We start from the raw sequence: 14648 nt of genomic DNA on the forward strand, positions 1-14648 counted from the left end.
AGCATCGCGCTGGGGGGGGCACCCCCACCCACCCAGAGAGAGCGAGGCCAATTGTGCTCTCTCGGACTCCCGGCTACGGATGGCTGTAGCATCACCAGGGATCGGACTCGCGATCTCCTGATGATGGGGCCAACGCTTAGACGGTTGCGCCACTCGGGAGCCCCCCATTTTTTTTTTTAAGAAGTAGCATTACTGAGTCAGGAGGGAAAAACACATTAAGATGTGGTGAGCATGGGCTTCTGCAAGTAGAAGCCTGAAATAATAAGTGTCGGGTCGGATTTCACAGAGGTTTTTTCAGACCACATCATATGTCTTTACATATTAGCATCACGCGCACAGACTCAAAAAGATGGTCCAGCTCGATGTTCGGGTCTCAAATGCACCAGCATTATACTGGTGAAGATGTGATGACAATACATAATTCACTCACATCCTTGGAAGATGCATCCTTTACCAAGTTTTGACTGAGTTCTCTTTGAATACTCTTTTAATATGTGCAATCCTCAGATAAACAAATAATCCTCAGATTCATCCACTTGTAGTGCAGCTTTAAAGTGTAAAGAACTCCCACATAACATTAAGGTTCTTCACCAATCCTAGAACTGTATATCCAAGCCAAGAACCATTTAGGAACCTTTATTCTTAAGAGTGTCGCACATTGTGTATGATGGAAGTTACTGAAATGAGAGGTAGAAGAAGTAAACACAGTTGCAGAAAAAGAACAGGTAGGCTTGTGAGGGGACACGCTCACTGACGTAAGTGGGCGCAGGTTGTAGATCCTGGCCTGTGGACCCTGTGAGAAATATGTAGGGGTTTTACGGCATATAGAGGATTTTTTTTTTTTGATGTTGGGGTCATTCAGAGTTTTATGGGCAAATGGCAATTAACAGCCATCCATTAGGCAGCCTCACGTGAGGATGTGCATTCATAAAACCTTCTTGCATCTATTCTTCCATCCATTCATCTTCAGAAGGCAAAAGGAAATGGACAGTTCAAGCAGAAGCGCAGAATTTCTTTTGTGGGGTCCTCCCAGAGTACACTGTGCTGACCATACTGGACATACCTTAATGCCAAAAACATTCAAGGAAACTTGATTTCCTCAATGAAACACCTAATTTCATTTCAATTGATTCTTTCCATATAATTATATATGTATTGAATTAAATATATTATTTGGCCTAATTATGTGTGCGATTAATAATATACTATTCTTATTATACCTTTACTGTTTATCCATAAAGGCTCCACTTATATATATATATATATATATATATATATATATATATATATATATATATAATGAGATATACATATATACATATGAAATGAAAGAATGGAAAACGTTTTTAAAAAACTCTAAAGTGGCCACTTTCCCTTTTTGACCCATGACATGAGATACTGTGGTGGCTGGCCTTTGCTAATTTACGAAGGCATCGCCAAAGCTCTCTTGACCAGTATCAGTTTTGCTATTCCAGTATCTCATCAATGTGAATCCTTTCTTATTCAGTTTTAGGTGTGCATATGGAAAACCACCTCCAGATTCAGGAGAGTTATGAATTTGATATTAATTATTAATATCTCAGTTGTGCACACTGGTAGTTAGCAGACATGCACTGTCACTTTCTCTCACACTTCTCTCAACGACTTTGTCATTTTCTTTGTAATCTTTTCCTTTTGGAAAAAAAACTTGTGCCAAACTGAAAGGAGCAGACTGCTGTGGACAGATATGACACAACTGATTTCTGCAGTATGTAATTTTTTAATTTATTATTTTATTTCTGTGCATCAAAGTGTTGAATGCCTTTCTGTTGGAGTTTTTTGCTTTTTGCTCTAGTTGTAAATGTTCTTTTTTCTCTGATATTTCTGGGATGCTGCGATGTCTCTCAATAAAACAAAAAATGTAACAAGAATGTTTCTGCAAGATTGTCATGGGAGAGTGCAAAATGGCTGACATCGTCACCACCACTTATACATTGTTGGTGTTGTTGTTTTAAGAGATGAAAACTAAATAAATTAATTGAATATCAGATCCGGAGCTTTATTGTGCCATGACACTGGTGGTGTTCTGTATGATCTGTAAAGCTCAGGTGCACTTTAATGAAGCTTTCGTAAATGTCTCCATGAGTAAGAGTGGTGTTTGTGATCCAGAACAAATCATCCAGCTTCAGTAATTGACCTCACTAGTGCTCTTGTGGCTGAATGCAATCAAATCCTCACAGCAATGTGCCAATATCTAGTGTAAAGCCTTTCAAGAGGAGTAGTGGCCATTACAAAGGGGGACAAACTCCCTATTAATGCCATTGGTTTCAGTAGAAACACTGGATAGTGCACAAAAAGAAAGCATGCATGGCACTTTTTGTGCATTATCACCATGAATGTTTATAATGTTTATAATATGTGTGAATTTGATTAAGTGCATATCAAACTGTACCCGTCCACAGACAAAACTTCATCATCAACCAGTGACATCACACGATTTGTGCAGGACTAACAGTGTTGTGCGATGAATGAGGTAAGAGGGCACATTTAGTTCAAGCAGTTATATAACAAATACACACCTCTTCTGTTCATTTAAGCAGCTCAACCATAAAGGTATTTATGCCATAACTAGCAGCATCTGAATCTCTCTCTCTCTCTCATTCTCTCTTGGTCTACTGCTGAGCCCTGATCTCATCTGTTTGTGTGTGCTGAAGCGTTGGGAAACGCCACTGGACTGTCACTGATCAACACTATCAGTCCCTAATGAGCGCTGGGGCTCCATCACCACACACAGGATTACAGCTTAAAACATCAAAATTCAATGTCATTTTGTGAACTTAAAGGTCCACTTATGACATTTGTGTAGGTTTATGTATTAAAAACAGTCACAATTCATTTTTACAGACCGTTTTGCAGTCTCTCTTTATCTTTTAGAATTTATTGGGCTGTTTTTGTTAGTCTGCTTTAAGACTAATATATGGAAATAATATATTCTTTGCTCTGATTAGCTGCCTCAGTCAAAAAGTAGTCTGAGCAGCTTAATTTTCATATAGACTGGAACGTGAACAGTATATTTTTAAATACTTAAAGATGTTCACATTTAACACTAAACTCATTTGTTTTTTAACAAAGTGGGAAGTTCAGTTTCCCATTATATGAGCCTTTAAAGTTCATTTTGCCACAAATTTCCATTCAGTTACTTTAGAGGGATGGATGGATGGATGGATGGATGGATGGATGGATGGATAGATGGATGGATGGATAGACTATTTGTCCAAATGTATTCAAACACCCCTTCTAATTAGTGAATTCAGCTACTTTAAAGTGCACCCATTACTGACACAGACATTCAATGGAGGACACAGCTTGCATATCTCAATGGAAATACATTGCCAATAGAAAGAGATGCATAAGGTCACCATTCATACACTTGATTTTAGAGGAATCATTGGATGAGCAGGTTTCTACAAACTTTTTGACATGTAGTGTAGACAGACAGACAGCCAGACACACAGAATCTCAGGAAACTGCAGAATTGCAAATAAAAGGCCTGTGCAAAAAATGTACATGTATTGGAAAAAAGACTATATTACTTTAAACTAAACCACACTAGACCAGAACATCTTTGGGTTTAGATGTGTGTGCTGTAATACTGGTGAATATTTACTTATGACAACTTGATGTGCTCTTAATGTGCACCTGAATGACCATTATACATGTGTTGGGATAATGTCGGGACAAAAACACCAGCGCAACTAAAGAAGCAAAGCAGAACTAAGATAATTTCAGACTATTATTTATCGATATATGGGCTTTGTTAACATAAAATGTTGACATTTTCAGTTTGTAAATCAAGCAGCCCCTTGGTTCATTTTTAGCAGTGCATACTTTAGCAATTCCAATTTCATGTGCACAGCATTGTGGCCCTATATCCATGACTTCAAGTTGCATGCCTACAACTGTTACAGACAAGTGTTGTCACTGATTGATATTGAACTGACAGGCTGTGAACTACGTTGTCTCAGAGAAAACCTATGTACTTTGAAGCCTGCACTGGACAAGCTGTTCAGCTTTATCTAGTATGGCAGACCCATTCAGTCAGGCAAATCTGCCTCTGTTCTCCATGAGAGAAAACCTCCATGCCTAGAAATGTTCAGCAATCCGCTAACAAACTAGCAGCACATTTAACGTCCTGTAAAAGCAAGCCAACGCGAGGCGCAGTCTGCTGGAAACATGTCTTGGCTCGCCATGCGCATCCACACACCCCAGTGAGTTGGAGGGGTGTGTGTGTGTGTTTATGCACTATTTTTAGCTGCAGCAGAGCAGCAAAAAGATGGCTGGGGGCTGTGTGCAGCACGTTATGTCAGATGAGATTGGGCTTTGTGTGCATGGAGAACGCTCAGACAAGAAGGTATAAGTGAGAAGCTGTGTGCAATGGGCCCTCAAGGCTTCACTTCCTGGACGTCTCTCTTTTCTCATCCTCTCAATCCTTTTTTCTTTCAAATTCCTCTTTCTCTGTCATTTCCATGCACTACATCACTGGGCTAATCCATGCCCTGGAGACTAGGCCCTGTGTGAGGTTCAGGCAGGGTGATGTGTGGCTACAGCACTGCGCCTGCCTGCACGAACCTGCAAATGGATCAAGTCAGGTTTATAGAGAACAGAAGTGTTTTAGTGTGGTACAGGGAGTCTTTAGTGGAAGAAAAGACTAGGAATTGTGCTTTGACTGGAATCTACAGACGTCCAGGAATCCATGAGCTATTGTAGGATCTCTACTGCAATGTTTACATTTTGTGCTTTTTTTACTTTAAAAATAGTTCATGATTAAGTTTGTATAAAGAATATGATTTGGTTGTGTTGCAACTGATCAAGCTCTAATGAAATCATTTAATGACTGTGTCAATAATTAAACACCTCAAACTAATATATACACAAAGGAAAACAAGTATCTCCAAAACAGTAACTTTACAGGAGAAGACAAAACACTTATCTTTCAAAGTAAGTTAATGAGAGATTTTATTAAGTGATTTTAGTGTGTTTCTATTGGTCCATTCATCATTAATCATTCATCATTATACATATATATATACGCAAGGTCCAACTGTTTTTTTTCTGCAGGAAAGGTATGTATTTGTACCTCTTCATAACCTTGTTTTAAAACAGAAAAATAAAATAAAAGGGCTGAAGAGTTTTAGTACAATATACTACAATTATGTTCCCTAACTGAAAGGTACTGAAGACATACCCCCTGAGGGTACCACCTCAACGACAAGAGTGGGACCGTCCTAGCGACAGTTTAATTAGAGTAATTGATTTTTTTTTTTCGTTTTCCAATTTCCGAATAAAAAACAAATAAGCTTGACTCATGATGATACTGACAACCTATATATTCTTATTGTTTTGACTTGGCGGTAACTACATTCAACATGAGCAGTAAAAGTCATAAATGAGAAGAAGACAAGTAAGAAAAAATGAGCATGTCCTTTCAGCATGGCAGTGAATGTCATTTCTATGAAATGCAAGCAAGTACCTAAAAAACCACTAATCTAAACACTAATCTGCAATCTGTCTTTTTTACATTTTTATTTGCATATATTTCCTTTTTCCCCATTTAGCACATGCAGGTGTTTGTGCTCCACGGTAGTGAACAGAGTTGTTACAGCTTGTTGATATTTAAACGGTCCTGTATCCTACCCGTATATCTTATCTACCAGTAAGCTGTTCAAAGTCGTAGTCTGGCAAAAGATCAGATTAAATATTTTCCCCCTTCCTCCATACAGTTACATGCAAAAGTTTGAACACCCTGTTCAAATTACACACATTTTTCTGCAGATTTTAGTGCACAATTTGTCTTTATTTGCTGAGTTTAACATACTGGATAAAAAATAAAAAAAAGAAATATAATATGTGTCCTAACTTTTGCAGAAGCCTCATTTTATGTTGTTTTTTTTTTTTCAATATTCTAAATTTAGCAGATAAACAGTGCCTTTGCATTAAAATGTGCAGAAGTGTGTTCTCTGTAGGGGAGGTGTTCACTTTTTTTTGCTAAGCAAATCAATAAAACGTAATCTGACCAGTGGGCACACAAACTTTTGCATACAACTTTATTTACCATCAGCTGAGGCATGTTTGGTGTCCGAAGTTTACTTCTTTAGTTTTGCACTGGAGCTATGAGGCTAATGTGGCTAATAAACATTGGAAACTAAACGCCTGGACAGTTAGCCTTGTGCATGCCTAAATCATCTCAAACAATTTCAAGTAGACATGCTTTCTGACACTGTGAAATATAGTGTTATATATAAAAATGAAAAAAAAAGATGTTACATAGCTAAAACAGCAGCAGAAGCAGCAGCCATCTGAAATTAACTACACATTTGTCCATTTTTATAGATGCAGTTTACATAATTGCATTATGCTAATTGGTTTGCATGACAGGGAAATTATATTTAGCTTTAATATGAGAGGAATTACTGGAAATGGAAGGAAAAGCACATGCAATGTGCAGGAGAAGCAGAACGGAAGGCAGAGAGAAAGAGTCCATGTGTGTGTGTGAGAGAGAGAGGGGGCATAGAGAGATGAACAGATGGCCGGTCTTGCACTCATCTGTTTAGGGCTACTTCCTGAAGCGCTGGTTAGCGGCTCCAGCGGAACAGCGGGCTAGAGAGAAAGCGCTGAAAGCATGGCAGCAGGGCCAGAGAGGAGGAGTATGCGGTGGGGGGGGTACTGGCCAGCACACACTGACTGGGCAGTACCAGGCCAGGTGCCAGCTTGCCAGTGGGCATTAAACGGGCATCTTTGGCACAGCCAATATCAGAGAAAGGAACCATGGCGAGACTCAATTTCACTGCGGATGCCGCACCATAGGCACCTGGCATCACCATGGAAACCCTGCCCTGGGTGAGATACTGCCACCTCATGACTGGCATGAAGCCAGCAGCTCACCTGCAAAAATACACGTCAAATCTCTTTATTTGGAACAGAGGAGGTGAAAATGTGCACTAGGGCTACACAATGTATAGTTTGTTAATCGTTATTGCAGTATTGGACTTGCAGTACTGATTTTGCAGAAGGCTGCAATATACAAATGAGCCCTCTCGCCAATCAAAATGTGTTTAGTACGCAATGTAAGCATCTTCTCCAATCATAGTTCCAGGTTAATACTATTTTTTCAGTGTTTGGATGATTCATTATCACATTTACATGATCCAACTAAGAAAGTGATACTTGGGGGTTAGGGTCAGAATGTTAGACGTTTAGGGTAAAGGTCAGAGAGCTATGGTCAGAGGTTTAGACCTATAGGGTTCAAGTCAGAGATTTAGGGTCAGAGAGGTAGGCCTATAGGGATAGAGTCAGGAGTTTAAATCTATAGGGTTAGGGTCAGAAGGGTAGGCCTATAGGTCATGTCTCTGCTTGAGATTACTTGACCTGATGCAGTTTGTCATGTGTTTGATGATTTAGTGCATGCAGTTTGCACACTGCTAATGATGTATAAACTTCTGTTACTTTTCTGTTACTTTCATTACTACATTAGCCTGGTAGCAATGTAGCGCAAAATTAAAGTAAAAGCAAACCTCTACTGGAGGGACTGTGAATTTGATTTTTCACATTGCGCTGCCAGGGTGAGAGGCTCAGGGCATGTGAAAGGCGTACTGGACTGTAAGGAGGGAGGAATGTGTTGAGAAATGTGGCGTCTGTTAAGAGTTTAAAAGCATTTACCTGAAAAGGCAGCAGACAGCAGTTCAGTAATAACACTTCTCAGATGGATCATTGATCTCTCTCAATATCACTTTATCTAACTCACTTATGAGGGAGGAAGACAGAGATTGGATATCTATCAGGATGGAAGAGTCAGGACTGTGCATCTGTGTGTGTTTCAATGAGAGCATTTCTAGCATGAAAGCCCAACATGCTTCCTTTGTGGTTCCTCTCTGTATATGAAGGAGCTGAAGAGTTAACCTCTGGAGTGGCTCTTTGGAAAGCTACTGAAGTAAAGACTTCTGAGAATGATCTGTTGCTTGGCAGAGGAACCAAACATTGCATACATGTGCTACCTAAGGCATATACAATACTGACAAGTTCTATGTGAAAGGTGCTAGCTTATAGATTTCAGCCATTTTTCTATATAACTGGGGAAAATGTTGGAAGTAGCTTTTAACTTTTAATCAGCTACATGTACTCAGGTAAACATTTGATGGATTTGTACTTTCCTGAGCATTTTTAAATGATAATACTTAAGTACATTTCAGAGAAAATGAATGATGGAGCTGTTTAGTATGTTTGCTATCTTGCTATATAACTATACTCATACTATATTTTTAGCCTGACACTTCTACTTTTTAATTAAATATGCTTTTGACACTACCCACACTTTCATTTAAGTACAGTTTCCCTGTACTTTTACCACCCTGAAGTAGCAATACATGTACTTACGTACGGGTTTAGTGTACTCCAGAGGTTCCCAATCCCAGTCCTGGTGACTAATCTGGAAATGTTTATGTTGCCTCTACTCTACACACCTGACCCAGCCCATGAAGAGCTTGTTAATCCGTTAAATCAGGTGTACTAGATGAGACAAAGCACAAAAACATGTTTAGCGTGGAGTCACCAGGACTGGGATCGGAAAGCCTAGTCTGGTCTTCCTACGGAATCACTGAATCATTTCATTCAGCACTAACAGTGCATTTGGTTTTGAAAGCACAACACAGCAACAACATCCCAGACAGCAGACATGATCAGGTCTGTCTCACTCACACAGAGTTGCCGACCTTTTTATGTGCTCTCCATTGCTCTGGTCTGGTGACTGAGCTGTTTATTTTCCGTCTCAGGAACACGACATGCTGACCAGCACAAGCCTTTCAGACCACACTTTATCTAGGCCACTGTGAGAGAATGACTGAAATCAGGTACTACACTTAGTAAAGCAACTGGTTGAGCTCCATAGCTATTTGCCTACAACCTCTAAACTTTGATCTTTGAATAATAAACATCTTAGCATTTTGTAGCTATTTTGACACATATGCACAAACTCATATTATTTAATGCATATAGATTAACTTTTGTGAACTTCTGTTGACCTTCAAATACAGCTGTTAAGTACAAGATATTCATTTCTCAGAAATATTTCTGAGGAGATTAGATAAAAGATAATCCACTTGCATAACTATTAAAAGAACATAAGTGAAAAACTGGAGTTTCCAAAAATGAAGTTAAAAAAAAGTATTAAAAGATATTAAGAAAGTGGGACTCCTAACAACCATGTGAGACCTGGTAGTCCACCAAAACTGTCCTCATCAGAAAAACAGCACTTAAAGCTTTCATCTTTGAGAGAGAGGACAAAATCAAGTTCCACTCTTACTTCAGATCTGAAAAAATCCCCAAGTGTTTCTGTCTATTGTTCCACTGTGAGAAGACAACTCAGCACTATGAGTCTGAAAGGATGCGTAGCTGTCAAGAAGCTGTTATTGAGAAGTGGTATTTGCAAATCAAACAAAGAAGCAATGGACTGCCCACCACAGAGTCCAGACCTCAACATCGTTGAACGTGTTTGGAATTACTTGGATCGTGAGAGACAAAAAACTTCTAAGACTGAAAATTGGAGATAAAATATCCCTGCAGTTTTCTTTGAAAAACTAATCCTTTGGAAAACAGCCACGCCCTCTTTACATTCCCTTTGGATTAATGTTGTTATATGACACCACCTAAATAATGTACAATCAATACTTTAATCCCTTCCGTATTTGAACTTTACATAGCAATTTGCCTTGGATATTCAAAATTTACCGAGCTGTTTGTATTTAAAGTCGGCCACAGCTGATATACCAGTGGTCTTAAAAAGGAAGATTGCCCCCCCCTCCTGATTATTTGAACCCACCATCTCCATGGAATTTTTTATAGTTTGACCACTGGGCATATGAATATGCAGTGGCAGAAGTGGTTTGCAGGACTTAGTTACTCATAATCAGAAATGAAATTTGTGTACAGTGGAGGCCTCCAACTGCGAGTAAATAGCATTTCGACGGGCTCCGAGGGGCTCTAACACTCTCTAAATTAGCCTGCACACATTAACAGGTATAAATCTCAGCTTGCGTAACTGGCTGATGCTCCAGGGTTTGTACTTTTGGAGCGAGTGTGTTGTGTGCATGAGGAATAGAGGCAGAAAGGCAAAATCATCACAGCTCAGTGCAGCCGTGCTGTTACAGAATGTTCCCAGGCTTTCCAGACTGAGAAACATGGCCTGACTGGTTGACAAGCTAGGCCTGTAATGTATCCCACCCCCTCATCAGTCTCTCAGAGACACGACTGACCTCCACATTGGGCCTACCTTTGGCGGACAGGTTGGGCTTTGATGTGGCTGGTCAGTGTAAACTCACCCAAATAGTTGAACGTAGATCACAAAACTCTGAGACCATCACAGAACATTCCGGAGCACCACAGCATTCCATTTCACCACCTGAGATTCCAAAACTGCATTCCGAAAACATGGTTTTCGCATGCCTTAACCAGTGGAGAGGGGCTTAACGTCAAAATATTTAATGGAACTTTTCATTCGGCCAAAACCCAAAAACTGTGGTCAGACGATACGAGCCAAAGCCAGGCCAGACCAAAGCAAACGCAGACGCAGGTAACAGCGAGCCAGCCAGGAGGAGACGGCCAGTGAAGACCAAAGGCCTGCTTGGAAAGAAAGACAGAGAAGAGGGACTGGGAGAAGATGCTAGAATAACAAACAAGACCAAAGGTGCAAAGGAACTGGGATGTTTTTTGCCAACATCATCTCTTGCTTTCTTTTTTGGTGCAGCTGTTGCTGAGCTTATAAAAACCCAGCCGAGGCAGAGACGGGGAGAGTGTGGGAGCAGTGAGAGGAAAAAGAAAGGAGAAAGCAGAAAGACTTGCCCACACTGACAGGTCCAGCACTCACCATCTGCTAACAGAGAGCCTCTCTGCTTCAGTTTCTGGCTATTCCACATCCTGAGAGCTCACCTGTTCACCTGCTGCCCCGACATCAGCCATGTCTGACGGACCGGCTTGACTGCCTCACAGAACCTCCTGCATTTTCAAGCAACACTGAACATTTTAGAGAAGCCACAGTTAGATAGTTATTTGCTTTTGGAGTCGTGATATAGGCTGTTCGATACTGTTAGTATTACTGAGTCTTCCAGTTGAGTGTTAGTTAACACCAGGATGGCCTCAGACAAGAGTCTGTACATCGTAAAAGTGCTGCTGTGGATCGTCTGCTTGGACCTCAGCTTCACCTGGAATTCCAGAGGCACGCAGGCCGCCATTTACCGTCACACAGGTATGACAAAAAACTGCTTGAAGACAGTTCAACGAAGAGAACAAATTTATGATTTTTCATCTCTTAACCCAAATGTAGTTGACTAGCCAAGAAACATTCGGCGCCTGAAATTTGAACTGGAGCTTAAGTAGCTTCCCTGCTGGAAAAAACAGCTTCAACCAGCATGAATTCCATATTAGCCAGTGCTAGTTTAGCTGGTCACTCAGCATAGTGATGCTGGTTGACCAAACTAGTGTCCAAAACACAAATGTATGCTGGTTTTGGTGGTCATTGGCATAACAGCATCCAAAACAACAGGGTCTAGCAGGGTCTCAAGTAATGGAGGTTCATGTACACCAATTAGTAGGGCTGGAAGTGGATCCCAAAAAGAATTGATTTCTGAATTTCAAGGATTCAGGAATCGGGAGTCGATTTTAAAGCTTTTGACTCGATTACACACAATGATGTTCCTTGCTAAAGTGCATTGCAATTAATATTGTACTCTGTATTTACTCTAGATGTCCTCTATGTTAGTGTTTCCTGGTCCAGGAGGCCCACTGCCAGTGTTTCCCTGCTCCCAACTCAACTAATCCAAATAATCAGCTCTTTAACAGCCCGTTATTGAGTTAAAGTAGCTGGGTTAAAGCAGGAAAAGCACTAAAATGTGCAGCTCACTGGCCCTCCAGTACTAGTATTGAGAAACTCTATGTCTTGGTTTTTGGAATTGAAATTGTGGAATCCACTCCATCGATTCCCATCACTTGGAATCGAACAGCCCTACCAATTAGCATCATGTGGCCTACACGCCCTAAATCGTCATTTTCTTGAAGAAAGTCTGGACAAAATTTAAGTATCATATCTGCTACTTCTGTTTTTAGCTTTGCAAAATGCTTTCATCTATTTAACAGCATGTCACACAGTGTCAGGAGCCACATGAGCAGGTCTATTTGGGATATGAGCTCGATATGAGGTTTAGCCATACAGTTTGCACAATACTAATTGGTGACATAAGCTTCTATTTCTTGTTAGCTACTTTAGCCTTGCAGCTCCAGGTCAAAACTAAATAAGCAAATGTGTTACATTTGGAGTAAAAAGGGGGGGCGTGTATAAATTTTTCATCCGACGCTCGCTTTAACAGCTTTGTACCATCACCCTATTCAAAACGGCTGTCAGATATTTAGAGGTAATTGCACAGCTCCTCAGCTGAAAACATTAGCATAATACATGGGAATAAAGCCCCATAATGGAAAACGATTTGAGTATCTGTCTCATTGCAGCACAGCAGCTCCACTGCATGTTAATGCAGAGCTTCTGGCAGCTCAAACCTTCAGCTGAGGCAACAGCGCCATCTGGTGGTCAAGCCTCCACGGTCTTCAAGTAGAGAACATCTCACTGCATCCCTTTTTTTTTGCTCACCCAGGCCTGTGCACTCATAAGGACAGGGTTTTTGAAGATGGCCAGACCTTCTACAGAGGATGTGACAAGTGCTACTGTCACACGTCCGGCTACGTCTGCTTTCCGTAAGTAACAGCATAATAAACGCACTGTAATGACTGTGTTTACTTTAGAAATGTGGTGCCTAAAGTCCTATTAGGATTCAACTGGTTTATCAGAGGGATGTCTGTTTAAAAGTCTCATCAGTAATAAAAGTAATAAAGCGCATCCAAACTGCAATAAAATTACTACAGGAAGTGCAAGTTTTGGGTTTGCATCACACATGGTCAAATGTGATCATGCTGTAAAAGAGACAGCTTTCGCCCGAGTCTTTACTGCTTTACTTTCCTGCTGTTGTCGGCCACAGCCACTCCATACATATGCAGTTTCCTCTACCAGCTCGCAGTCTGACTCAGCTCACATCTCAGTACTCTCTTCTCCCTCTCTGCACAAACACCACACAGCCCAGGGATGGTTCCTAGCCCAACCCTCTACAATAAGGATCCACAGCAAAAAGAAACCCAAGTGTAATAAAGGTTAAAAAACATATAACCTAAAACTAACTTCTTAAGCCACAGTTTCGTGTTTTTTTTTTGTTTTTTTTTAATTCATTTGGGTATATGTGCGCTTGGGGACTAAATACTGCAAATAGTAGCAATCAAAACACTGTTCTTTCCAATGCAATGTGACATCTGCCTGAAAAATGCACTAAAAACCACAGATGTGCATCCGAACAGGACAGAATTTATCAGATAACCATAAAGTTTGGTGGCAAACAGTAGGTAAACGCAGACAGTGCCAATCCAGATGGCAATATTAAAACAAACTGAACAAGAGAAAGTTATGCAAATTTAATCTCATCCGTATAGGGCTTAAGTCAGTATTTCTAATCGCCAGTCCCTGAGCAACACATGCAGTATACACTCAAATCTGATTTGATGTGATAGTGAAGTGATAGTTCTGTGAAGAATGAGCAGCATGTAGGAAGGTGCACTATACGGCCAAAAGTATGCTCAAATGAGTGTGTTGGACATCCCATTCCAAATATGGAACCCCATTTCATGAAGCTGTTGCAAGTTGCATCCAGAGGCAGTTTGGAACTCAGTAGTGAGTGACGCAACAAAGGACAAGGTATTTTCATGCGCTTCAGCACTCGGCGGCTCCGTTCTGCAAGTTTGCATGGTCTACCTCTTCATAGTGGAGCTGTTGTTGCACCTAGACACCTCCATTTCACAATAACACTTACAGTTGACCAGGCAGATTAACAGGGCAGAAATTTCACAAACTGACTTCAGGCGAAGGTGGCAGTCTATGACAGTGTCACGTTTAAAATCAGAGCTCTTTAGTGCGACCCATTCTACTGCCAAAGCTAGAGACTGCACACATGGCTGTGAGCTTGGTTTTATACACCTGATAGCAATGCTGGCTGAAACAACTGAACTCAATAATTAGGAGGGGTGTCCACATACTTTTGACCATATAGTATAGCTGAAGTACAACAGACATTTCTGGTGCCCGACGTTTGCTTCTATTGGTAAATAGCTCCAGTTCAAAACTAAAGTACCACACTTCAGACACCAAATGTGTCATGGCTTCACAACTACATTTGGAGAAGGGAAATAATACTGCTAAGCTGTTGCCTTAAAGGGCCCCATATCATGGAAAAACAAATTTCCTTTGCTTTTTCTGAAATAAATATGTTTGAAGAAATATGCAAACCGTTCCCTTCCAAGTCCACATATGGAGGCATATACAGACCATATACCAGGCTGCAAAAATGGGCTGTTTTATATTAATTGTTTGTGATGTCACAAGAAATCAACTCATTTACATGAGTTTACATATATTTACATACTCATTTGTATAATGTATAATTGTATAAAATTAATTATGATCATTTTTGGTACATAGAGCCACACCAACGTTATATGTGGAGCTCAAGCATAGAATACAAGAAAAAAAT

The sequence above is a fragment of the Colossoma macropomum genome, unplaced genomic scaffold (assembly GCF_904425465.1).
Source record: "Colossoma macropomum unplaced genomic scaffold, Colossoma_macropomum, whole genome shotgun sequence".
NCBI classification, from domain to species: domain Eukaryota; kingdom Metazoa; phylum Chordata; class Actinopteri; order Characiformes; family Serrasalmidae; genus Colossoma; species Colossoma macropomum.